Genomic DNA, 25,516 nt, shown 5'->3' on the forward strand with positions numbered 1-25,516 from the left:
CAAAGGGAAAAAGGCAAGGGCTGTGTAGACTATGACAGAGTTTACAGAATTGTAAATTAATGGTATAAATAAGTGATAGGGAAATGGATTGGGCAAGAATGAGCAGTTTATGTTGTTTGGCTGTGGTTTGGTCGTTGCAACTTGATGATTGCCATTACTCAGAATAATTGTTATCGTTTTTCAGTCTGTAGAACAGTAATTTTTGCCTTATAGAGTTATTAAGGTGACTAAATGAAATAATGTGTGTTGGCCTCCACCTGAATGTAAGTAATTCTGTTTCAGTCACTGACTCTTGTGTTTGAACACACCCAGAAACTCAAAGGCATATGGTGGTTGCCATGATGGTTGCCATACTTGACAATTTACTTGCTGCATTCTTTGCAATGCCTGTTCCTGCTTTCTACCCTGCCCCACCAGTAGATACATGTATATTTCATTTTGCTTAAGTTTGAAGTGAAAAATATAAAATTCTTCATTGGCATCCCAGTGTGCAGAAAAGGTGCTTACCTGCAAGTAAGTAATTCTGAACTCATCCACCAAGTTTAGATCATTTACTCTTTCAGAGCCTCCAATGTCTAGTCTCTAAAATAAAATGGTTGAAATGGAAGAGGCCCAAGTTTCTTTCTGTCACTAAGTCCAGGCTCACTCTCTGCTCCCCACACAATAGGCCAATGAATCCAAGAGAGCAGGTCTTGAGGCAAGGAGGAGACTTTAATTGGAGTGTCAGCGACCAACAAGATGGCAGGCTAGTGCTCCAAGAGAACCATTTTATTGGGGTCAGGATGCCAGGTTCTTTTACATATTAGAGATGAGGGGAGGTGAGGAAGTAAAGTAAAAAAGGCCATTAATCTTGCAAATATCTCCTAGAATGGCAAGCCTCAGGCAGGGGATGTGTTAATTTCTTCTTTCCTGTCATCCACTGGTGAAGAGGGTTCTGAACAAAGGCATTTTAGTTTGACAGTCAGGCAGAAGGGCAGGATTCTCTGAGGCAAACCACTCTGTATCATTACAAAACAAAAGCAATGAAAAGCAAGTCAAAGAAAGTTCCAATGTGGAGTCAGAATTGGCTTCCTCCCTGCAACATTTCCTGTAAGAAGCACATTCAGAATCTTCCTTAAGAAAAGAGCCATTACTTCCAAGCAGAAATAGAGACACAGAGCTAGAGACCAAATGTATGTACACCAAGAGGGGAGGGGAGGTAGGGGGATGAGTTGGGAGACGGTGATAGACGTACGAGTACGAAGACTTTTGAGAGTCCCTTGGACAGCAAGGCGATCAAACCAGTCAATCCTAAAGGAAATCAATCCTGAATATTCATTGGAAGGACTGATGCTGAAGCTGAAACTCCGATACTTTGGCCACCTGAATTGAAGAGCCCACTCATCGGAAAAGACCCTGATACTGGGAAGGATTGAAGGCAAAAGGAGAAGGGGGCAGCAAAGGATGAAATGGTTGGATGAGATGGCAACTAACACACACAATGAGAACCTACTCTGTAGTTTAGGGAACTCTGTGCCTATACTGTGTAGTATAGGTGACTTAAATGGGAAGGAAACCCCAAAAAGATGGGGTATATGAATATGTATGGAGAACTATGGTGTTGGAGAAAACTCTTGAGAGTCCCTTGGACTGCAAGGAGATCCAAACAGTCCGTCCTAAAGGAGATCAGTCCTGGGTGTTCATTGGAAGGACTGATGCTAAAACTGAAAGTCCAGTACTTTGGCCACCACATGCGAAGAGTTGACTCATTGGAAAAGACCCTGATGCTGGGAGGGACTGGGGGCAGGAGGAGAAGGGGACGATAGAGGATGAGATGGCTGGATGGCATCACCGACTTGATGGGCATGAGTTTGAGTAAACTCCGGGAGTTGGTGATGGACAGGGAGGCCTGGCATGCTGCGATTCATGGGATCGCAGAGTCGGACATGACTGAGCAACTGAACTGACTGACTGATAGCTGATTCACTTTGCTGAGGCTAACACAACATTGTAAAGCAACTATACTCCAATTACAAAAAAAAAAGAACCATTACTTCCTTTTATTTTCTCTGTGGCTCCACCACCCAGTTTGTGGTATCTTAGTTCCCTGACCGTGGATTGAACCCAGACCCTCAGCAATGAAAGCGTGGAGTCCTAACCACTGGACTGCCAGGAAATTCCCTATTACTTCCAATTTAGATCTGGAGAAGGAAATGGCAACCGACTCCAGTATTCTTGCCTGGAAAAATCCCATGGACGGAGGAACCTGGTAGGCTACAGTCCATGGGGTTGCAAAGAGCTGGTCACGACTGAGCAACTTCACTTTCTTTCTTTTCCAATTTAGATGAGGAAATGAGAGCTCAGACCCCAACACAATCCCAGTGATCTCTTACTCCTGGTGCCCATGCCTTTGTATAGTCCTTTCTCCTTGAGCACATATACAACCTGTGACTGACTTCTATCTGATAGAATAGGAAAAAAGTGATGCAATGTCACCACTCCTGTGATTACATTATATTATATGATTCTAGCTTAGCATTCCCTAAGAAAAGCAATGCCAAAGAATGCTCAAACTACTGCACAATTGCACTCATGTCACATGCTAGCAAAGTAATGCTCAAAATTCTTCAAGCCAGTCTTCAACAATATGTGAACCGTAAACTTCCAGATGTTCAAGCTGGATTTAGAAAAGGCAGAGGAACCAGAGATCAAATTGCCAACATCCGCTGGATCATCAAAAAAGCAAGAGAGTTCCAGAAAAATATCTATTTCTGCTTTATTGACTATGCCAAAGCCTTTCACTGTGTGGATCACAATAAACTGTGGAAAATTCTGAAAGAGATGGGAATACCAGACCACCTGACCTGCCTTTTGATAATCTGTATGCAGGTCAGGAAGCAACAGTTAGAATTGGACATGGAACAACAGACTGGTTCCAAATAGGAAAAGGAGTACATCAAGGCTGTTAATTGTCACCCTACTTATTTAATTTATATGCAGGGTACATCATGAGAAATGCTGGGCTGGAGGAAGCACAAGCTGGAATCAAGATTGCCGGGAGAAACATCAATAACCTCAGACATGCAGATGACACCACCCTTATGGCAGAAACTGAAGAAGAACTAAAGAGCCTCTTGATGAAAGTGAAAGAAGAGAATGAAAAAGTTGGCTTAAAACTCAACATGCAGAAAACAAAGATCATGGTATCCAGTCCTGTCACTTCATGGCAAATAGATGGAGAAACAGTGGAAACAGTGGCAAACTTTAATTTGGGGGGCTCCAAAATCACTGCAGATGGTGACTGCAGCCATGAAATTAAAAGACGCTTACTCCTTGGAAGGAAAGTTATGACCAACCTATATAGCATATTAAAAAGCAGAGACATTACTTTGCCAACACAGGTCCGTCTAGTCAAGGCTATGGTTTTTCCAGTAGTCACATATGGATGTGAGAGTTGGACTATAAAGAAAGCTGAGCACTGAAGAATTGATGCTTTTGAACTGTGGTGTTGGAGAAGACTCTTGAGAGTCCCTTGGACTGCAAGGAGATCCAACCAGTCCATCCTAAAGGAGATCAGTCCTGGGTGTTCATTGCAAGGGACTGATGCTGAAGCTGAAACTCCAATACTTTGGCCACCTCATGCAAAGAGTTGACTCATTGGGAAAGACCCTGATGCTGGGAGGGATTGGGGGCAGGAGGAGAAGGGGACAACAGAGGATGAGATGGCTGGATGGCATCACCGACTTGATGGACATGAGTTTGAGTAAACTCCGGGAGTTGGTGATGGACAGAGAGGCCTGGTGTGCTGCAGTCCATGGGGTTGTAAAGAGTCGGACATGACTGAGTGACTGAACTGAACTGAGTTTAGCATACTGTGCTGTGCTTAGTCGCTCAGTCACGTCCAACTCTTTGTGACCCCATGGACTGTAGCCCATCAGGCTCCTCTGTCGATAGGGATTCTCCAGGCAAGGATACTAGGGTGGGTTGCCATGCCCTCCTCCAGGGAATCTTCCCAACCCAGGGATTGAATCCAGGTTTCCCACATTGCAGGCGGATTCCTTCCAGCCTGAGCCACCAGGGAGACCCAAGAATACTGGAGTGGGTAGCCTATCTCTTCTCCAAGGGATCTTCCGAACCCAGGAATCCAACCGGGGTCTCCTGCATTGCAGGCGGATTTTTTAGCGGCTGAGCTACCAGGGAAGCCTCTAGCTTAGCATACCGGAGCTAAAAGCTCTCCTGATGACCTTGAGGAAGCCAACAGCCCTATAAACTGCCCATAGAGAGAGCCACATGACAGGGAACTAGTGATGGTCTCTAGGGCTTATGGGTAGCCTCTAGCTGACAACCACCTACACCTCCAGGGAAGGGAATTCCACCAACATCCTGAATGAGCTTGAAAGCAGATTCTTCTCCAGTTCAGCCTCCAAATGAAAACACAGCTGACCAACACCTTCATTGCAGCCTTGTGAAAGCCCCCAGCAGAGGGTTCAGCTAAGTTGTGCTTGGACCGTTGGACCAAGGAAACTGTTAGAAAATAAACATATTATTTTAAGCTGCTCATTTTGTAGTAATTTGTTATGTAGCAATAGAACACAAGTAGAGAATATAAAATGGTCTTAAAAAATCATTCAAAGATGAATAAATATCAGTGGCTCATTATTTATTGTAGAAATGTTTAAAATAAAGATTTCAGCTACTTCAGTCAATAGTCAAAACTAAGAAACCCACTGAAAGATTTTTTTTCTTTATACTTCTGTTTTTAAAATTGTCACAATGAATATTTACTTTTTAAAAAGTTTTTTTGGCTGTGCTGGGTCTTCATTGCTTGGGTGGCTTTTCTCTAGCTATGGCAAGTGGGGGCTACTCTCTAGTTGAAGTGGGCAGGCTTCTTATTGCTGTGGCTTCTCTTATTTCAGAGCACCAGCCCTAGGGCATGCAGGCTTTAGTAGCTGGAGCTCCCGGGCTATAGAGCACAGGCTCAGTAGCTGTGGCCCACTGGCTTAGTTGCCCTGGGGCATGTGGTATCTTCACGGACCAGGGATTGAACTTGCGTCTCCTGCCTTAGCAGGCAGATTCTTTACTACTGAGCCACCAGGGAAGCCCTGAACATTTTCCTTTTTAAACATTAAAAAACTTATATTATGTACATAGGTATGTATGTATACATACATATATATATACATATATTTAAATTTGAAGCTAATTGTAAAGGAGTAACTCACAGGAAAAGATATAAAGCTAAAAGTAAGATAGGCTAAAACATTCTAAGACATAAATGAAGACAAGTTTTAAATAGGAAAGCATCGCCCTTTTACCTCGTTGCAGCCGAGAAAGCAACATGGGTCACCAGCGGCTCTAGTGGAGCCATCCGAGAAAATTCGGCCAGGGTTCTTGCTCTTGCCGGGTCTGCTCAAACCGGCACGGTCTGATCCGGAAATACGGCCTCAACCTGTGCCACCAGTGTTTCCGCCAGTATGCGAAGGACATTGGCTTCATTAAGTTGGACTAACTGAACTTCCTTAGATGGCTCATCCAGCACATCAACCTTAGGGGGAAATAATACTAGCTCTTTGTATATAAAATAAGTTTTCAAAACTTCAAAAAAAATAGGAAACCATCTTCATAAATTTTGTGTAATGTGCCTTGTACCTTTTATTAAGGAACAGTATTTAGAAACCAAGATCTGGGTCCTTGTTTATGGTTATAGATAGGTAGGTAGATAGATAGATAGATACAGTTGTTTCTGGGTCTATCCCTGTATTTACATTAAGATAAAGGTGAATTCAGAATATAACTCTTTTATGTGGACTCCCTGATGGTTTTAGGAGAACTTAAACCTCAGGGCTTCCCTGGTGGCCCAGAGGGTAAAGCTTCTACCCACAATACCGAAACCTGGGTTTGATGCCTGGGTCGGGAAGGTCTCCTGGAGAAGGACATGGCAACCCCATTCCAGTATTCGTGCCTGGAGAATCCCACGGCCGGAGGAGCCTGGTGGGCTATATATATAGTCCCTGGGTTCACAGAGAGTCGGACACGACTGAGCGACTTCAAACCTCTTAGGAATGTCTCTGGTTTGGTTTTTTTTTTCCCTTTAATTTTTGGTTAAAGCAAAAATTCTACCTATAATCGGAAACAGCATAAATCCTTAACCTCCTCAGTTACATGGCATTTCAGCCACAGAACTCAGAGGACAGAATGGTTTACACTGACAGAGAATTTGAGAACTGCAAATCAAGACACACATTTAATGAAACACAAAATTTTAGGTTACATTCAATTAAAAAAATATTGTCACGCTATACTGTTATTAAAAATTGCAGATGGTTGCCAAATTATTTATTAATAAACCACTGTGGCCCTAAATTCCTCAGTTTTAATTTTTATTGCACTTATTGCAGCCCTAACTTTAGCACTAACAATCCCTAAAACTAACAAAGTCCAACCTAAGCACTAACAATCTGACTTCCAAGTGATCGATTTCTTTGGGAGATGCGCTGTCCCCTGGGAACTGAAGCAGGAGACTTGAGGATGAGAAAAGGAGCTAAAATAAGGAAGGGCTCAAGTAACATGCAAAAAGTGTTGGAAAGGAGGAACAGACACGTGGGACCCCCTGTGGAGGTCTAGGCAAGAAGCAAGTTGCACTTTTCGAAAGCTTAGGAAGTGGTCAAGGGGGCAGATAAGTCTCTGGTCCACAGCCCAGCCTGTACTGTTTAGATTTATCACTGTGATGATGAAAGCTTCCTCAAGGTTAATTTGTGTTTATTAGATTCACAATATGGCAGCCAAGTAGTATCCACAATAGGGAGATGAATTAGCCTGCTTCCTCCAAGGTAACTAGAGTCATTTGAGAATACCTTCTTATGGAGCAGATTAATTTGCAGGCTCTAACCCAACTGGAGGAACATAAAGTTAATGCTTCTTCTTCCTCCTTCCCCAGGGGGAGGCCAAAGACACACTCTGTGTAAGATAGAATGACTAACAGACAGATAGAAAGAGAAAGAAAGAGAAATTATCGTATGGACTCCAAGAGAAATGGTTGAAATCAAAATCATCTTAATAGAACATCAATATAATTACCCTCCATGCAAAGATGCAGCTTTCTGATCACATGTGGTTGGAAAGAGAAATATTTTTGGCCACCTTGACATCTGTGAAAACACCCTGCCTTGTTAATTCCCAAATAGCTTGTTTACAAGTTAATGTACCCATAGTAGGCAAGTGTGGAGTGGTCATGAGAAACACTGCAAGGATGTGCTAAAATCAGTCCTTAAGCAAGGCAACTCATTTAAGTTAAATTTAGAAAAAGGAAAAGAGAACAGTATATTCTTACCTTCTTAGCTGAAATCTCCAAACTTACCTGTATACACATTCACATGTGTATGACTGATAGTCTTTGAGGGCTTAGGAGGGGGACGATGATAGCCAAACACAAGTGAAGGTAACGATTTTTTTCCTGCTTCATCAAAGATCATAACCTATGGTATCCAGAATTCTAGGCTGTCCTCTTCTCAAGATTCCTCCCCATACATTCAAGTTTACCTTGAAGATACTGCATTTGGTTCTAGATCACTGCAGTAAAACAAATATCACAATAAAGCAAGTCATACAAACTTTTTGATTTCCTAGTGCATATGAAAGCTATGTTTACACCATACTGTCGTCTATTAATTGTGCAATAATAGCATTATGTCTAAAGAAAATAATGTACATACTTTTAACTGAAAAAATACTTTATTGCTAAAAAACAGTTAACCATCACCTGACAAAGCAGGGTTGCCACAAAACTTCAATGTGTAAGAACTCAGGATCTGCAAGTTTCAATAAAGCAAAGTGCAATAAAATGACGTATGCCTGTGCACAGATTTGTATAACTCCCTTCCCATGTGAATATGACGGCACGCCATTTCTGTGATTATGTTGCATTCTGTGGCAAAGGTGAAGTGAATTTGCAGATGTAATCAAGGTCTGTAATCAGTTGACTTTGAGTTAATTGAAGAGGAGATTATCCTGGTTGGACGGACATGAGTTTGAGCAAGCTCTAGGACATGGTGAAGGACAGGAAAGCCTGGCATGCTGCAGTCCATGGGGTCACAAAGAGTCCTATACAACTGAGCGACTGAACAACGGGAGTAAATCAGATGAGCCTTTTAAAAGAGGGTCAGAAATCTCTGCTGGCCTTTAAAAAAAAAATTTATTTCTTTGGCCATTTCAGGTCTTAGTTCTGACATGCAAACTCTTAGTCAAGGCATGTGAGATCTAGTTCCCAGACCAGGGAAGGAACCCAGACCCCTGTACTGGGAGCGTGGAGTCTCAGCCACTGGACCACCAGGAAAGTCCCTCTGCTGGCCTTTAAGAATCAAGTCTCCATGAGTTCTAAAGAGGCAAGAAAAGGAATCCTCTGAATAACCTTGTGAACTTGGAGGAGGACTTCAAGCCTCAGATAAAAGTACAGCCTTGACCTTTGAGTAGAATGTCAGCAGTGAGTTTTTCATAAGTGACGTTTATCATGGTGAGAAAATTCCCTTCTACTCCTAGTTTGTTGAAGGTTTTCATCATGAAAAGGTGCTGGATGTTTTCAAATGCTTTTTCAGCATTAAATGAGATCATCATGTGCTTTTTTCCCCCCTTCATTCTGGTAATGTGCTATAGTTTTCTTAAGTTAAGCCACCCTTGTCTTCTGGGATAAATTCCACTTGTTCATGATGTGTACTCCTCTTAGCACGCTGCTGGGTTAGGTTTGCTACTGTTTTGTTGAAGATTTTTTCATTATTCATAAGGGATATTGGTTTTCACTTGCCCTTTGTTGTGTTGGTTTTAGTATTAGGGTAAAACTGGGGTCACAGAGTAAGTTAGGAAATGCTTCTTCCTTTTTTATTTTCTGTAGGAGTTTGAGAAGTGTTTGGTGTTAATTCTTTGAATGTTTGGTAGAGTTCACTAGTGAAGCCTTCTGGCCCTAGGCTCTTTTGGGGAGAAAGTTTTTGATTTCTGATTCAGTTTTTACTTGTTATAAGTCAGTTCACATTTTTCTGTTTCTTCTTCCTTTTTTTTGGCTGCTCCAAGCAGCTTGTGGGATCTCAATTACACAACCAGGGAGTGAACCCTAGCCACGGCAGTGAAAGTGCCAAATTCTAACTATTAGAGCACCAGGAACTCCCCCCAATTTTTCTCTTCTTGAGTCAGTTTTGGTAGTATGTGTTTTCCTAGAAGTTTGTCCATTTTGTTTAGTTATCTAATTTGTTAGCATATCGTTGGTCTTGAAAGTGAAAGTCACTGAGTCGTGTCCTACTCTTTGAGACCCCATGGACTATACCGTCCATGGAATTCTCCAGGCCAGAATACTGGAGTGGGTAGCCTTTCCCTTCTCCAGGGGATCTTCCCAAACCAAGGATCCAACCCAGGTTTCCCAAATTGCAGGTGGATTCTTTACCAGTTGAGCCACCAGGGAAGCCCATTGTTGATCATAGTACATTTCAATAATACTTTTTGCCTCTGTTAGGTCCCCACTTTCAATTTGATTTTAGTTAATTTACATCTTCTTTGTCTTTCTTAGTCTAGCTAAATGTTTGTTCCTTTTGTTTTCAAAGAATTAACTTTTCGTTTTATTGGTTCTTTTGTTTTTCTATTCTTTATTTCATTTATCTCTGCTCTAATCTTTATTATCTTCCTTCTGCTAGCTTTGGGTATAACTTGCTCTTTTCTTTTAGTTAACTGGGGTATTGTTGTGGTTATGGTTTAGTCGATAAGTAGTGTCAGGCTCTTGCGACCCCATGGATTCTAGCCCACCGGTCTCCTCTGTCCATGGGATTTTCCAGGCAAGGATACTGGAGTGGGCTGCCATTTCCTTCTTCAGATCTTCCAGACCAAGGGATCGAACCAGGTTTCCTGTACTGCGATGGTCTCCTGCATTGCAGGCGGATTCTCTCCTGACTGAGCCACCACGGAAGCCATTGGTTTGGGATCTTTCTTCTTTTTTAATGTGAGCATTTTCAGCTATAAATTTCTCTCTGAGCACTGCTTGTGCTGTATTCCCATGAGTTCTGACACATTTTCATTTTTCTTATTTTCTACTCTTTGGATTTCTTCTTTGACTCACAGGTTTAAGAGTGTGATTCATTTCCACATATTTGCAAAGTTTCCAAGTTTCCTTCTACTATTAGTTTCATTCCATTCATTCCATGGTCATATAGGATACTGTGTATGATTTTCAATCTTTTAAATTTATCAAGATTGTTTTGTGGCTTAATGTAGACCTATCTGGGAGAATCTTTTCACGTTTAGCTGAGAAGAATATGCACTCTTGTTCTTGGGTAGTGTATTCTATAGATGTCTGTTAGGTCCATTTGGCTTGTAGTGTTGCATATATCCTTATTGATCTTCTGTGAGGTTGTTCCATCCATTACTGACATAGCATATTGGAGTCTTCCATTATTGTAGAACTGTTTATCCCTTCAATTCTGCCACCTTTTAGGTTGATATATTTAGTTTGTATAGATGAATATACGTTTATAGGGCTTCCCTGCTGACTCAGTGGTATATAATCTGCCTGCCAATGCAAGAGACTTGGGTTCAATCCCTGGGTCAGGGAAGATTCCCTGGAGAAGGAAATGGCAACTCCAGTATTCTTGCCTGGGAAATCCCATGGACAGAGGAGCCTGGCAGACTACAGTCTATGGAGTCACAAAGAGTCAGACACAACTTAGCAACTAAACAACAACAGTATTTATAATTGTTATATCTTCTTGCAAGACTGACCTCCTCAGCAATATAAAATGTCTTTGTTTTTTAAATAATTTTTTACTCAAAGTTTTTGTTTTTATTTATTTATTTTGCTACACTGTGCAGCTCGTGGGATGTTAGTTCCCCAACTAGGGCTTGAACCCAGGCCTTCAGCAGTGACAGTAAAGAGTCCTAACTACTGGACTGCCAGGACATTCTCTAAAGTTTTGCTTTTGTCAGTCATTCATCTAGCTATTCTGCTCTCTTTTGGTCACTATTTATATGTTGTAGTGGGTTCAACAGTGATGACAAAAAGATCTATCTCAGTCCTGATACTTGTGTTCATGACCTTAGCTGGAAATAGGGTCTTTGCTGCAGTTGGGTTAAGGGTCTTGAGACAAGATCATTTTGATCTTAGGGTGGGCCTTAAATCCAATGATAGAGGTCCCTGTAAGAGAAAGGGAAGGGAATGTGAGAGACACACAGAAAAAAAAGGCAATGTGGAGGCACAGATTGATGTGATTTCTCTAGAAGCCATGGTATTCCAATGATACTAGGAGCTACCAGCAGCTACGAGAGAGGCATGGGATTGATTCTCCATCAGCACCTGGAAGGAACTAACCTGGCTGGTGCCTTTATTCCTGGGCTCCAGCACTACAAGAGAATCAATTTCCAATGTTTTCAGCAACCCAGGTTATGGTAATTTGTCACAGAGAACAAATATACATGGAATATATTTTTCCATCCTTTCATTTTCCACTTATTTGTATCTTTGATACTAAAATGAATCCCTTAGCTTATAGTTGGATTATGTTTGTACTTATGTTTTCTCCACTCAGCCAACCTCTGTCTTGTTTTTAAAAAGAGCTTTGTTGTTGTTGTTTAGTTGCTAAGTCATCTCTGACTCTTTGTGACCCTGATCTCAGTGAGGTAGTAGTGAGCCGCGGTATGAAGTGGTATCTTAATTCTCTGACTGGGAACTGAACCTGGGAGGCCTGAATGAGAACCAGGGATCCTAGCCTCCAGACAAGCAAGGGTTAGAGGCTAGAAGCTATTTTTCCCTGGACGGTTGCATTTATCAGAGGCAGAAACTGTAAATGCAGGTACAAAGTTTAGGATTAGAGACACAGCACAATAACAAGTGAGAGAGCACGTGGAGAAACAGTTTCAGTTAAGGCCGAAGCAAGGCAGAGATGCACAAGTGGAAAAAAAGGGTCCCCTCTCAGCGAGGAGGAGTGCAGTGAAGAGGCGGTTAAGTCATTTATACGGGGCAGATCTGCTGGGTCGTTGTCTTCCTTCAGGCCACTTATCTGGTTTCTTTTTCCACCCCACCTCCCTGGGACACTCCCCTGGATGTGCTTACATCCTTCAGCAAAAAATGGATCTCGAAGTGAAGGCTTCTGGGAGGAGCAAGACAATTAAGGCCTGGCATTATTCCTTGACTTTTGACCCACAAGGATCCTTTCTGAGGATGTGTAGTGTCTCCCTTGTCCCAAAGAGGGGGGAGTGGAGATATCGCCTACTCCTTTACTCAGAGTTTTGCCCCTCTTTGACTTTGCCATGACTGTTTCCTTGACTATTGCCACAACTATTACCTTAAGGTGTTTACAAGAGACAAACGCTGGCTCTTTATGCTGTTTCTGTTGTTACTTCCATTTCAGAGGGCAAAAAGGAGGCTGATCAAAAATGCCTTAACTGTACCCTACCCATCTTTTGCCTCAGAAAATTTTAACAGTTGTTAAGTATCCAGCGTGAAACCCACTTATTCGTGCTCCATGAAATGTAAACTGGAAGACAGTTGGTCTAACCTGGAGCCCATCTATCTCCTACAGCAACCCCATGGACTGTAGCCCACCAGGCTCCTCTGTCCATGAAACTTCCCAAGCAAGAATACTGGAGTGGGTTGCCATTTCCTTCTCCAGGGGATCTTCCCGACCCAGGGACTGAACTCAAGTCTCCTGCACTGACAGACAGATTTTTTACCACTGAGCTACCTAGAGAGCTGAAAACAGTTTTACTGAGGTATAGTTCATATATGATACAATTCTCCAACTTAGAGTGTATAACTCAATAGTTTTTAGTATATTATATCATAACTTTGAAAAAATTATAAATTGACATAGTAAATACATATGCTATTTTGTTATCAATATATTATACATAAAACAAACTTGTCACATTAACCATTTTCAAGTGTAAAATTCAGTGACATTAATTACATTTTCATGTAATTAATTTTCATGTAATCAAGCACATTTCATTTGCTATGAAATCATCACCACTTCCATTTCCCAAATGTTTTCATTGCCCCGAATAGAAACTCTGTAACCACTGAGCAGTAACTCCTCAATGCTTTTCCGCCAACCTCTCTGGTGACTTCTAATCTACCTGCTATCTCTATTAACTTGAATATTATAGGTGCCTCATATAAATGGGATCATACAATATTTATCTTTTTCTTTCTGGCATACTTAAATCATTATAATACCTTCAAGGTTCGTCCATGTTATAGTATCAGAACATCACTTGTTTTTATAGCTAAATAATAGTCCATTATATGTATATACCACATCTTGTTTGTCCATTCACCTGTTGATGAACACCTGGAGTGTTTCCACCTTTTGGATATTGTAAATTATGTTGTCATACAAATATCTGTTTGAGTGAAGGCTTTCAATTTCTTTGGGTATATACCTAGAGGTGGAATAGCTGGGCGACTTCCCAGCTGGCATTAGTGGTAAAGAACCTGCCTGCCAATGCAGGAGAGTTTCGAGATGTGGATTTGATCCCCGGGTCAGGAAGATCCCCTGGAGAAGGGCATGGCAACCCACTGCAGTATTCTTGCCTAGAGAATCCCATGGACAGAGGTGCCTGGCAGGCTACAGTCCATTGGGTTGCAAAGAGTAGAACACAACTGAAGTGACTTAGCACGCACGCATGGAATTGCTGGATCATATTATAATTCCTGTTTATTAATTTATAATTCTTTTTATTGTGTCAAAATACACATAGCATAAAACTTATCATTTTAACCATTTTTTTTCCATTCTATTTTTAACTATACACTTTAGTGGCATTAACTTCATTTGGATTGTTATTCAACCACACCATCACCTACCTCTAGAATTTTCATCTTCCTATTAGAATTTCCAGTGAAATAGTGTAAGTGTAGCAGATCATGGAGGTAGAGAAGTAACAGACAGTTTAGCACTTGGAATTATAATTGGACTCATTGTCCATTGGCAACTTTTTCTGTGATGGAATGCTTAAGAGGACTCAAAGGGTTCATGGGAACACAAAGAATTGCTGGAATTTATATGTTCCCAAACCAACAGGGAGGTAAGGATTGCTCGCTCATCTTTCTGAGAAAAAAAGCAAAACAAAACACATCTTAAGATTTCACAAGAGTCTTGTTACTTTACTCAGGTTCTCACGGTTGGTGAACCTAATTTGGGAGGACAAAGGAAAAGAAGAGGTATTTGTTGGCTGGGATTGGAGGGGACGTGGGAATGATGCAAGTGTGCTTTAGCTCCCAAAGACAGACTCTTTGTTTCTTCTTTTATTTTATTTTATTTTATTGTTTCTTTTTTTAAAAAATTATTTTTGGCTGCACTGGGTCTTTGCTGTTGCTCACAGACTTAGTTGCTCCAAGGCATGTGGGATCTTCCAAGACCAGGGATCAAACCTGTGTCCCATGCATTGCAAGGCAGATTCCTAACCTCTGGACCACGTCGGATGCCCCCCCAAAGACAGATTCTGACTGGCAACAGATGCCTGGGGACTGATATTGTCCCTACTTGTGAGTGTAGGGACTCACAAGTAGAGTGCCTTCAACCCAGCCTGACATGCAGGTCAAAGATTTTGGCTCCCTGGAACTTCCCTGGTGGTCCAGTGGTTGAGAATCCAGCTGCCGGTGCAGGGGACATGAGTTCAATCCCTGATCCTGGAAGATCCCACATACTGTGGAACAAATAAGCCTGTGCACCACAAGTGTGGTACTGAGCCCACTCACCGCAACTACCGAAAGCCTGCATGCAGCAATGAAGACAGCACTGCAAAAGGTAAATAAATACATCAAACATTTTAAAAAAGGATTATGGTCCCTAATATGTATGCATTTCCGACAAGTTTGGCCACAGAAATGCTTGAGCTGACTCCTCAGACACCAACCTTTGGTGCTTCTCAAACCTAAGCATGTTGGGATATATTTTTAAAAAAGAATCAAAAGCACTATTATGTACAAAGATGATTAACTGCTTTGTCTTAGATGTGAAGTAACTGAATCAGAGAAGTTAGGTGATTCACTGAAGCTCACAGAGCCGGTAGCCTCAGTGTTAAGCTTGAACCAGTGCCTTGAGTTCAGGGCTCATTTCATTGTATCACATTGTTTCTATTCAAAAGCCTGGCCCTATCTAAAGTGTCAGATGATTTCCTCTAAATCTGTTTCAGAATTCAAACAATTTCAGCTTAAGCACTGGCATGATATGTTCCAACAGAGTCATTAGTATTCATTTTCGAAAACAGTTTTTCCTCTTGAGCATTTATTCCATTTTTCTTTGGCACTGGTGTCCTTGCTTTTATTGCTTTGGGTAGGGCTGACACCACATCTAACTGATGAGTGACATGACACCCAGAGGGATCATGACCTCAGTGTTTGATTCAAGGATGGAGTCATTGTCCCACAAAGGGACTTTTGCCGAGACTGTTGGGAGGGGGCGGGGAACCTCTTTTCTGCCTGAACTTCTAGCAGCAATGATGAATGGAGACAGGAGCTGGAGGCCACTTTGACTACAGAGGAAGCCAAGAAAAGGAGAAAATGAGAGCTGGAGAAAAAACTGAATTCTGAAGGTGTAGTTTGACTTCCTAACACATATTAGTCTAGAACTTTTGTGTTTTTTTTTTTTCCCTCCAGTAATATGATCTAAGAGATTTCCTCTTTTGGTTAAGCCAATTCGAGTTGAATTTTCTGTCTTTTGAGATGAAAAGATCCCACCTAATATAACATTGTTTTGATTGTTTAAAAATAATTTTAGGAAGGAAGAGAAGGAAAGTCACTAGAGAGTAACATTTTAAAGTATCATATCTAATTATGAGTCAAGAGCTTGAATTAGTTAGGGCTGCTTTCAGCTTCAAGTTCCAAAAACAACTTAAACAAAAAAGATATTTATGTCTTCATAGAAAAAGAAGTCTGTAAGCAGAAAAGCAAGGAAGGGTTGGTTAACTCATCACACCACATCACTGAGGGCCCAGAGTCCCTTCTGTGGGCATAGATTGGGCATCTAACTTAAGTACTTCTAGATCTATACAATCAGAGTGTCTCTAGCTCTGCTAGTCACAGATATGAGTCATCACAGTGAAAAGCCACAGCCTTACATCCAGTGTGCAGATAAATGCCATTTTGCAGGCTTTTGAATAAAGAGGAAGTTGGATTTTCTTGAGAAAGCCCTGGAACAGCCAAAATTTTATCTTATAATTCTCCCCACTGTTTTCTCCCCTACCCCCCCCTCCCAAAACCAGCAGCCATTTTCCCAATCAAGTGGGCACTAGGAAAGGGAAAATTCTCTTTAACAAATCCTATATACTGGCTATGAGTAAGCCTATCCTCGTGGGCACCTTAGAGGACACTGGGACCCACTGATCAGAGGGGTAGTTTATGGATGTCACATGGTTAATCCACTCTTGTGTAGAGTGCATTGTACAAATATGTCAGCAAACCACCTATAGTTCGTTCCCTAGTTCCTGAATACATAGTTGAAACAGACAGGCTTGGAGACTGGAATAATATGCATATTGGCCGCCTGATCTATGGAGTGCAACATAACAGTAAGAAAGTCCAAACAGAAGTCCTGTAACTGCCCTTCCTTGTCAAAACAATAAACTCAAAGCAAATCACATCCCTAGGGGAACTGCAGAGATTAGTGCCACCATCAGACTTAAAAAAGGCAGAGACAGTGATTTCTGTCACCCCTCTATTGAAGTTGCTCTTTAGCCTGCAAGGGAAGGTGCCTCTTGTGTATTATTATAAAATTAACCAGGTAGTGACTGAACTGTAGCTACTGTTTTAGATGTGGTCTCTAGTGGAGCATACCATTGTGTAACTCCAACTATTGCTGATCTATAGAGTTTTTTTTCTCGGTACGATTTGACAAGCATCATTGCAAGCACATTGCTCATATCCAGCAGGAGCAGCTGCACCGCTTCCATGTCTTTCTTCAGGGCTATGTAAAGTCTACTGCTCTCTGTCATAATCCAGTTTACAGAGACCTTGATTGTCTCACCACCTTACAGAGAATATCTTGCTGGTCCACTCCAATAATGTCATTACATTAACTTGATTTGGAGGGCCAGAAGTGATAAGAACCCTAGATGCTTTAGTAAGACACATGCTTACCAGTGGATAGCAGATAATCTCTAGGAAAATTTACATCTTATCACTTTAATGAAGTTGCCAGGAGTCTAGTAGCCTGGGGCACATCAGAATATCCTGTCTAAAATATAAGGCAAGTTATAGTTTTAGCTGCTAAAAAAGAGGGAGAAACACTTGAGCCTTTTTGTCTTTTAGACAAGATATATCACATTTATATTGCTTTGTATAAGCCAGTCTTGAGTAGTTCCTAAAACAAGAGAAAACTCTGCAGGTCAAGCTTCTCTGTCACGTGGGCCATATGACCCAGCAAAGCCTGTGTTGTCACATGTCTGTAACAGACGGTCATACAACATGGATCCTCTGTCAAATGTTAGTGGTAGAATCCCAATGTGAAACTCTGAGGTTTTAGTTCAAAATTAAGTCCTCTTCTGTTGATAAATATTTTTCCTTTTGAGAAATAGCTTCTGCTTTCTCCTGAATTGTAGTTGAAATGAAATGCTTGACCATAGAACACAAACTGAGGTATATGCTTTGAACATGTGACCAACATATGGTGCTCCCATACTCAATAGGCTCAGGAACCAAGGTGTCAACATGGCTTTATTCATTTTTACACTATTAAATAACCATCCCGGAAAAACTGTTTTGATTACTATTTCTACACCTATGTGTTTTATTGGTTGAAAGAACTTATTTTTCAAGTGAGGAATGTTTCCACCAGAAAATAACAAAAATGTCTCCACTGAATTGGAGATTGAAACAGACGCTTGAACACTTGGGGTTTTTCAAGACTGAAGACAAAAGGAGAATGGGACGACAGAGGATGAGATGGTTGGATGGCATCACCGACTCAACAGACATGAGTTTGAGCAAACTCCGGTAGATAGCAAAGGACAGGGAAACCTGGCATGCTGCAGTTCATGGGGTCACAAGGAGTCAGACACAACTTAGCCACTGAACAACAACAAATTGTCAAACACTGAAGAGGGTTACTGTGTTGACTGAGTCATGGGTTCCAATTACCAAGTGGAAATGGGATTCTTGCTTCAGAAAATGCTAAGAAAGAACTGAGTTTGGAATCAAGAGATTCTTTGAGGCACATTTCAAAATAGTACACATACATTCTAGTAAAATTTAATGGTAGACTACATGCATTAGGGCTCTCCAGAGAAACAGAGCCAATAGGATGTATATATATGTAAACACACACACGTAGCACAGTTCTCAGGGGTGTGGTGGGTCAAAGCATCTGCCTGTCAATGTAGGAGACGTGGGTTTGATCCCTGGATTGGGAAAATCCCCTGGAGAAGGAAATGGCAACCCACCCCAGTATTCCTGCCCGGAAAATCCCATGGACAGGGGAGCCTGGCGGGCTACAGTCCATGGGTTTGCAAAGAGTTTGACATGACTGAGAGACTGAACACACACACACACACACACTTGTCTTTATATAGATAACATATACAAAAATATAAAATATACTATTAAAATATGACAGTGTATAATAAAATACACATCTTTGTAATAAAGAGTCCAATTTGAGGAATTGGCTCAATGGATTATGGAGGCTGAGGAGCCCAGAGATCTTCAGTCAGCAAGCTGGAGATTCAGGACAGTTAATGCGTTCAGTCTTAGTCCAAAGGCTTGAGAACTAGGAAAGTTGATGATATGTGTCAGGTCCAGTTTAAAAGTCCTCAGACTCAAAACCCAAGAGAAGTTGATGTTTTGAGCTAAGTTCAAGGACCAGGAGAAAAAAAAAAACCAATGTTGCAGCTGAAGTAGTAAGGCAAAAGGAGTTCCCTCTTATTCAGACTTCTTATTCTATTTAGGTCTTCAATTGTTTCTAAGAGACCCACTCACATTAGGGAGGGAAGTCTGCTTAACTCAGTCTACTGATTTAAAGGCTAGTCTTATCTGGACACACCTCACAGAGACAGCCAGAAAAATGTTTGTGCAAATTTCCTGGTCCCCTGTCAACAGTCAAATTGACACATAAAATTAATTATCCAGTAAAATGACCCACTGAGGACTGAGAGCGAAGTCCTTCAAAAATGAATACTTGAACCACCTGCCAGGTATGGGACTACAGTCAGCTGACTTGTTGGCAGAGGGAAGAGGAAATATGAACTGTGTAATGGAACGAGGGGAGTTATAAACATCAACTATGGTCTTGTGACCAGTAGCAGAAATGAGGACAGTAACAGCTATGCTTATTTTCATCCTTGCTTGTTACATTAATTTCCAAGAGATGCCATAAGAAAGTATCACAAACTTGGTAGATTAAAACAACAGGAATTTATTCTTTCACAGTTCTGGAGGTTAGAAGTCCAAAATTAAGCTGTTGTTAGGGCTCTGCTCTCTCTTTGAAGGCAGTAGGGAAGAATCTTTGCTGGCTTCTTCCTGGTGGCTGGCAGCCTTTGACCTTCTTGTCTTACAGGGGCATCACTGCATTCAACCTCTGCGTCTCTTGTCACATGGTCTTCTTCCCCATACATCTGTGTGTCCACATCTTCTTTTCCTTCCTCTTGTAAGGACACCAGTCATTGGATTCAGGGCCCACTCTATTCCATTATGACCTAATCTTAACTTGATTACATCTATGAACACTCTTTTTTTTTCAAAAAAGCTTGTTTCACAGGTATCAGGGGTTATCTTTTTGGAGGACATAATGAAGTCTGCAACACTTACATATGAAACCAATTATTTTCCTCCTTCTCACTTCCCAGATTAATTTTTTTTATTGAAGTCTAATTGTCATGCAACATTATATTAATTTCAGGTATACAACCTAGCAATTTGATATTTGTAGATAGTGCAATGTGTGCTAAGTTGCTTCAGTCGTGTCCGACTCTTTGTGACCCTGTGGACTGTAGCCCTCCAGGCTCCTCTATCCAGGGGATTCTCCAGGCAAAAATACTGGAGTGGGTTGCCATGCCCTTCTCCAGAGGATCTTCTCAACCCAGGGATCGAACCTAGGTCTCTTGATTCTCCTGCATTGGCAGTCACGTTCTTTACTACTAGTGCCACCTGGGAAGACCATATGGTGCAAAACGATCATCAAAATAAGTTAACATCTGTCACCGTCCAGTTACAGTTTTCTTGTGATGAGCACTTTTGAGATCTACTCTCTTAACAATTTCAAATAAGCAACACGATATTTAAAAATTTTTTTAATTTTATTTAGTTATTTTTGGCTGTGCTGGGTCATTGTTGCTGCGTGTGGGCTTTCTCCTGTTGTGGTCTGAGGGCTTCTCATTGAGGTGGCCTCTCTTGCTGAGGAGCACGGGATCTAGGATGCACGAGGGCTTCAGCAGTTGTGGCTCGAGGGCCCAGCTGCCCTGAGACAGGTGGGATTCTCCCAGGCCAGCGATCAAACCCATGTTCCCTGCCCTGGCAGGTGCGCTCGTAACCACTGGACCACCAGTGAAGCCTGCAATATGGTATTAAGCCATAGTTGTTATGCTGTACATTACATCCCCATGACATTTATTTTATAACTGGAAGTATGTACCTTTGACCTCCCTCACTCAATACACCCACCCTCCAATCACTGTTTTTGGCAACCTCCAATTTATTTTCTATAACTATGAGAACTTGTTCTTCTTCTTTTTTTTTTTAAATTCCATATATAAGTGAGATCACATATGATTTGTCTTTCTGTTTATTTAACTTAGCATAATGTTCTCAAGGTCCATCCTTGTTGTTGCAAATAGCGAGATTTTATTCTTTTTATGGTTGAATACTATACCATTGTGTGTGTGTATACACACATCACATTTTCTTTATCCGTTCCTCCATTAATTGACCTTGTGCTATGTTGTACTGCACAACTGCACAGACACGAGAGTGACTAAGCACAGCACATGTTGTATTGTTGGGTCTATGTGCTAAGCCATGTCCGACTCTTTGTGACCCTATGGACTTTAGCCCACCAGGCTCCTCTGCTTGTGGAATTCTCCAGGTAAGCATACTGCAGTGGGTTGCCATTTCCTCCTCCAGGGGATCTTCCTGACCCAGGGATCAAACCCAAGTGTCTTTTGTCTCCTGTCTCGGCAGGTGGATCCTTTATCACTAGCGCCACCTGGGAAGAGGTGGTGGTTGTCTGGGCCTTCTCTCTTTTCTCTTGGTCTGTCTAGGAAAATGTGAATTTCATTGGTGGTTGTTTACATTAAAATGTAGGTTACAGGTTATCTAGGAGGAACTGTGGCTGAACTGGAATTAATATCTCTCAGATACAAATATGGCAATAGACAGGAATTTGGGGGACTTCTCTTCTTGGGGGAGAGAGAGACGGTGCAGGTATCTTCATGTTCAATAGAATAGTTGCATCCTGTTTGGCAGATGTGTGATGTTACTTCTCTGCTACCTGTAAGTATTTAAGTACAGTAGAGTGAGAATGGTGCTGAGTACCCCAGAGGGTAGACTATTCTTATTATTTGTGAGAGATCACTGATGAGAGAAGTCATTTTGGTTTCCTGTTTCTGAGATGGAGCTTACAGCAGCTTCTGGGTTCCTACTCAAGCAGTGCGGTTTCAGAGTGTGTCTTGCACTCATGGCATTTTGGCAGTGGCAGTGACAGTGGTAGGTGACTTTGGGCTCCTGGTCTCCTGAAGCTTCAGTGAGCATGGGCCCCTGACTTCCTGCAAAATAGTAGTCGTTTCAACACCAATAGCTTCAACGGCACAGTGGTCATGGGTCCTTGGTAACATTATTTTCTCTTCTAGTCAGGAGGGATAGTATTCTCCAGTATTTTCTAATCTCATCTTGCTTCTGTATCCCTTTGAAAACTTTTGCAAACAATTGACTGCATTCATTAAATTCCTTGTCTGAGTATTTAGCATGTTTTGTGTTTTCCTAAGTGGACACTAGCTGATATACTTTTCTTCTTGGGCACCCAACTAAGCTACATTTTTCCTCCCTTTAAGTTACATGTGGCTGACTTCTAGGCGATGGTATATAACTGAGTGAAATATGCTGTTTGGGTCCAAGACGTTTGAAAAGTGAGTATGCAACCCCCTCTACTTTTCCTCCACTTTCTTAAGTGTGACATAGATAACTTTAAGGGATGGTGGAATAACAGAATAAGTCTCTGGATGGCCATGTGGAGGAAAGAATTAGGCTATTATATGAATGGGAAACAAAAAATTGTATTTGAACCTTTATGTGCTTTGGTGTCCATGATAGCAGATGGTGTTACTCTAGCTGATAAAGTTATTTTCCAAATATTATACATTTTTGCTGACTACAAAGCAGCCACAAATGCATTCATAGTAGTAGAGTAGAAGGTGAATGGCAAAATTACTACATTTCTGGAGCAAGGATTTATTTACCTTACTTATGGTTGGGATAAAAATTGTACTATTTTTGAATACCCTAAATGTTTCTGAACAAATAGGAAGATAAACCTACATATGTGCAAAATGACTGGCATATTTGGAGATGTGCATATGTTCTAAACATGACAAACACACGTATGACACAGTGTTTTCTGAAGTGCGGTGTGCCTACTTTGGAGACTAACTTAAACATCTAGGGATGCAGAAGATGAACCACTGGTGTGAAAGAAAGTATGAAAACTTTTCTATTTATTTTGTATCTTATCCTCTTGTAATGTCTATTTCTGAGTATGTTACATAACATGTAACATGCTACTACATATATGTTATACAATAATAATTACACATATTGGAAGTACATGTTCAAAAATTTTGCACTGAAAAGGATGCATGAACAAAAACATTTAGAGACCACTGGCAAACTTATTTAAGGGCCTTGAAATAGTCTTAGTGACATGATAGTGTTATAAATTCACAGTGTATTTAACAAGGTAATGGATGTATAGGAGAGTGTTTAATATATAGAAATTCATCTAGTATTACATGGGTTATAGCTTTTGCTTTTTTCTTAACTTTCTCTGAAATCCTGGATGAGTTACTTAATTAGTGCTGGTTTCATTTCTTCTTATCAAATATGGGGATTAGGTCAATTTGATTAATTGTGCTCAGTGGTACTCCAAAAGTTTTGATGAGTTTCTATAGAGCAAAGGTAGGAGGCAGGGAAGACTACAGGAAGACTCTAGCCAAGACTTCCAGCCTTGCTCTATTATGTCATCTAGGGTACTTAGCTCCCAACATAGGTCATACTACAGGTTAAAAACAGGAAGAAAGGAAAACCGCTGGGCTAGATCACTTCTTAACATCCATTTCCATTTTAAGGGCAAATAAAATTCAAAACTATTATAACTAATCTCTGGTATTGAGAATAAATGCCTATCTAAATATTACATGATGTCCTCATAAGTATAAAGCTCCTGGGTGAGATAAACACAAACATATGGAAAGTCATTATCAATATACTGGACTTGATGTAAAATGCAAGGTTGCGCTATTAAGAGTCTTAGCATCTCAGTTGACTTTTTCTTGAGTTAGCTTAGTTTACAAAGTCAACCACAGTATAACTTGTGCTGTGGCTGTATTTTTTTCTAAAATCTTTTTATCAACTTATTAATGCATGTCTTGTGATTAATTTAACTGGTTAACAAGAAAAGAAGGAAACCAGTAAAGATCCCAAGAGAGGAGAGTTGGCAGAGAGAGAATAGCACATTTAACAGTTCCAGGATGAAAATGCTCTAAAATAGACTAGATATTAGGCTGGTCTATTTTGAACAAATACTTTAACTGTTAATTTTCTAAAATAAGCTCTGTTTGGTCTTTGGGATTCCATACTGGTATTTTCCTGTTTTGAACATGAAAAAGTAAGAATATTTATTTCGCTACATTACTATTCATTGGTTATACTTTACATCTCATTATTTGATTCGGCCAGAGTACTCCTTGCTCCCTTGACACTCAGGAAAAGTGACAGCAAGCTGACTTCACATCCGTGCTGGGCTGTGAACCACTTATTTTAAAACCCATACACCATAATGTCATTTAAGTAAAAGCAGCCAGAGACCACTCTTCAGTTCAATCAGTCGTGTCTGACTCTGCAACCCCATGAATCGCAGCACGCCAGGCCTCCCTGTCCATCACCAACTCCCGGAGTTTACTCAAACTCATGCCCATCGAGTCAGTGATGCCATCCAGCCATCTCATCCTCTGTTGTCCCCTTCTCCTCCTGCCCCCAATCCCTCTCAGCATCAGGATCTTTTCCAATGAGTCAGCTCTTTGCATCAGGTGGCCAAAGTATTGGAGTTTCAGCTTCAGCATCAGTCCTTCCAATGAACACCCAGGACTGATCTCTTTTAGGATGGACTGGTTGGATCTCCTTGCAGTCCAAGGGACTCTCAAGAGTCTTCTCCAACACCACAGTTCAAAAGCATCAATTCTTTGGTGCTCAGCGTTATTCACAGTCCAACTCTCACATCCATACATGACCACTGGAAAAACCATAGCCTTGACTAGACGGACCTTTGTTGGCAAAGTAATGTCTCTGCTTTTTAATATTCTATCTAGGTTGGTCATAACTTTCCTTCCAAGGAGCAAGCGTCTTTGAATTTCATGGCTGCAGCACCATCTGCAGCGATTCTGGAGCCCCCCAAAATAAAGTCAGCCACTGTTTCCCCATCTATTTCCCAAGAAGTGATGGAACCAGATGCCATGATCTTAGTTTTCTGAATGTTTAGTTTTAAGCCAACTTTTTCATTCTCCTCTTTCACTTTCATCAAGAGGCTTTTTAGTTCCTCTTCAGTTTCTGCCATAAGGGTGGTGTCATCTGCATATCTGAGGTTATTGATCTTTCTCCCGGCAATCTTGATTCCAGCTTGTGCTTCTTCCAGCCCAGTGTTTCTCATGATGTAGTCTGCATAGAAGTTAAATAAACAGGGTAATAATATACAGCCTTGATGTACTCCTTTTCCTATTTGGAACCAGTCTGTTGTTCCATGTCCAGTTCTAACTGTTGCTTCCTGACCTGCATACAGGTTTCTCAAGAGGCAGGTCAGACCACTTTTACAACCCTCTTATTTTGCTGTGTTTTGTGACTGGGGGCCGAATTCTGTAAGGGACAGGGGTTGTTACAATGGGTAAGGTGCTTGTAAACTTTTTCCAGGGACTTGTGCTGTTTGGGGTCTACTTACCCCTCTGACTCCGTATAAAGATAAGACACACGTCATTCGGAACCATTCTGCTCAGTTTAGAAACACACCACTGATTACCCACGGTGGTCTGAAATGCTTTCAGTTTACATAAACAGAAATACAGGTCTCCCTTAATCTGTGTCATAATCTGTCCTATTCCTCGCCTCGTAAAAAGGAAGCCTAAAATGTTATATAATCCCAAATTCACACGTAGTACAATCAGGCCACGCTAGAACTTAATGAATTAAGACTGACCCAGAGAGACTCCTTTTCAGCAGTCCGGGCGGCATCCGGAGCCTCACTTCCTCCAGCCCCACCTCCAAGCTGTCCAGATGTCGTGCCCCGCCTCCTCCCCTCCCAGCCAATGGAACACGCCG

The 25,516-nt window shown here is 41.3% G+C and overlaps 1 long non-coding RNA gene and 1 pseudogene across 2 annotated transcripts; one reads left to right on the top strand and one right to left on the bottom strand.

The window, feature by feature from the left end:
* Positions 1 to 50: 50 nt before the first annotated feature.
* Positions 51 to 25,474, bottom strand: LOC139030381 (uncharacterized). Of its 2 annotated transcripts, XR_011482738.1 has the most exons (3): positions 25,395 to 25,474; positions 7,337 to 7,548; positions 51 to 998 (listed from the first exon to the last, which is right to left on the bottom strand). It is a non-coding gene; the product is annotated as an uncharacterized lncRNA (long non-coding RNA). The 2 variants fall into 2 exon arrangements; XR_011482737.1 differs by lacking the exons at positions 51 to 998; positions 7,337 to 7,548 and adding an exon at positions 20,220 to 20,492.
* Positions 5,318 to 5,580, top strand: LOC110130054 (small ribosomal subunit protein uS14-like; annotated as a pseudogene).
* Positions 25,475 to 25,516: the final 42 nt, after the last annotated feature.

This window comes from Odocoileus virginianus, chromosome 22 (genome assembly GCF_023699985.2).
Source record: "Odocoileus virginianus isolate 20LAN1187 ecotype Illinois chromosome 22, Ovbor_1.2, whole genome shotgun sequence".
NCBI lineage: Eukaryota > Metazoa > Chordata > Mammalia > Artiodactyla > Cervidae > Odocoileus > Odocoileus virginianus.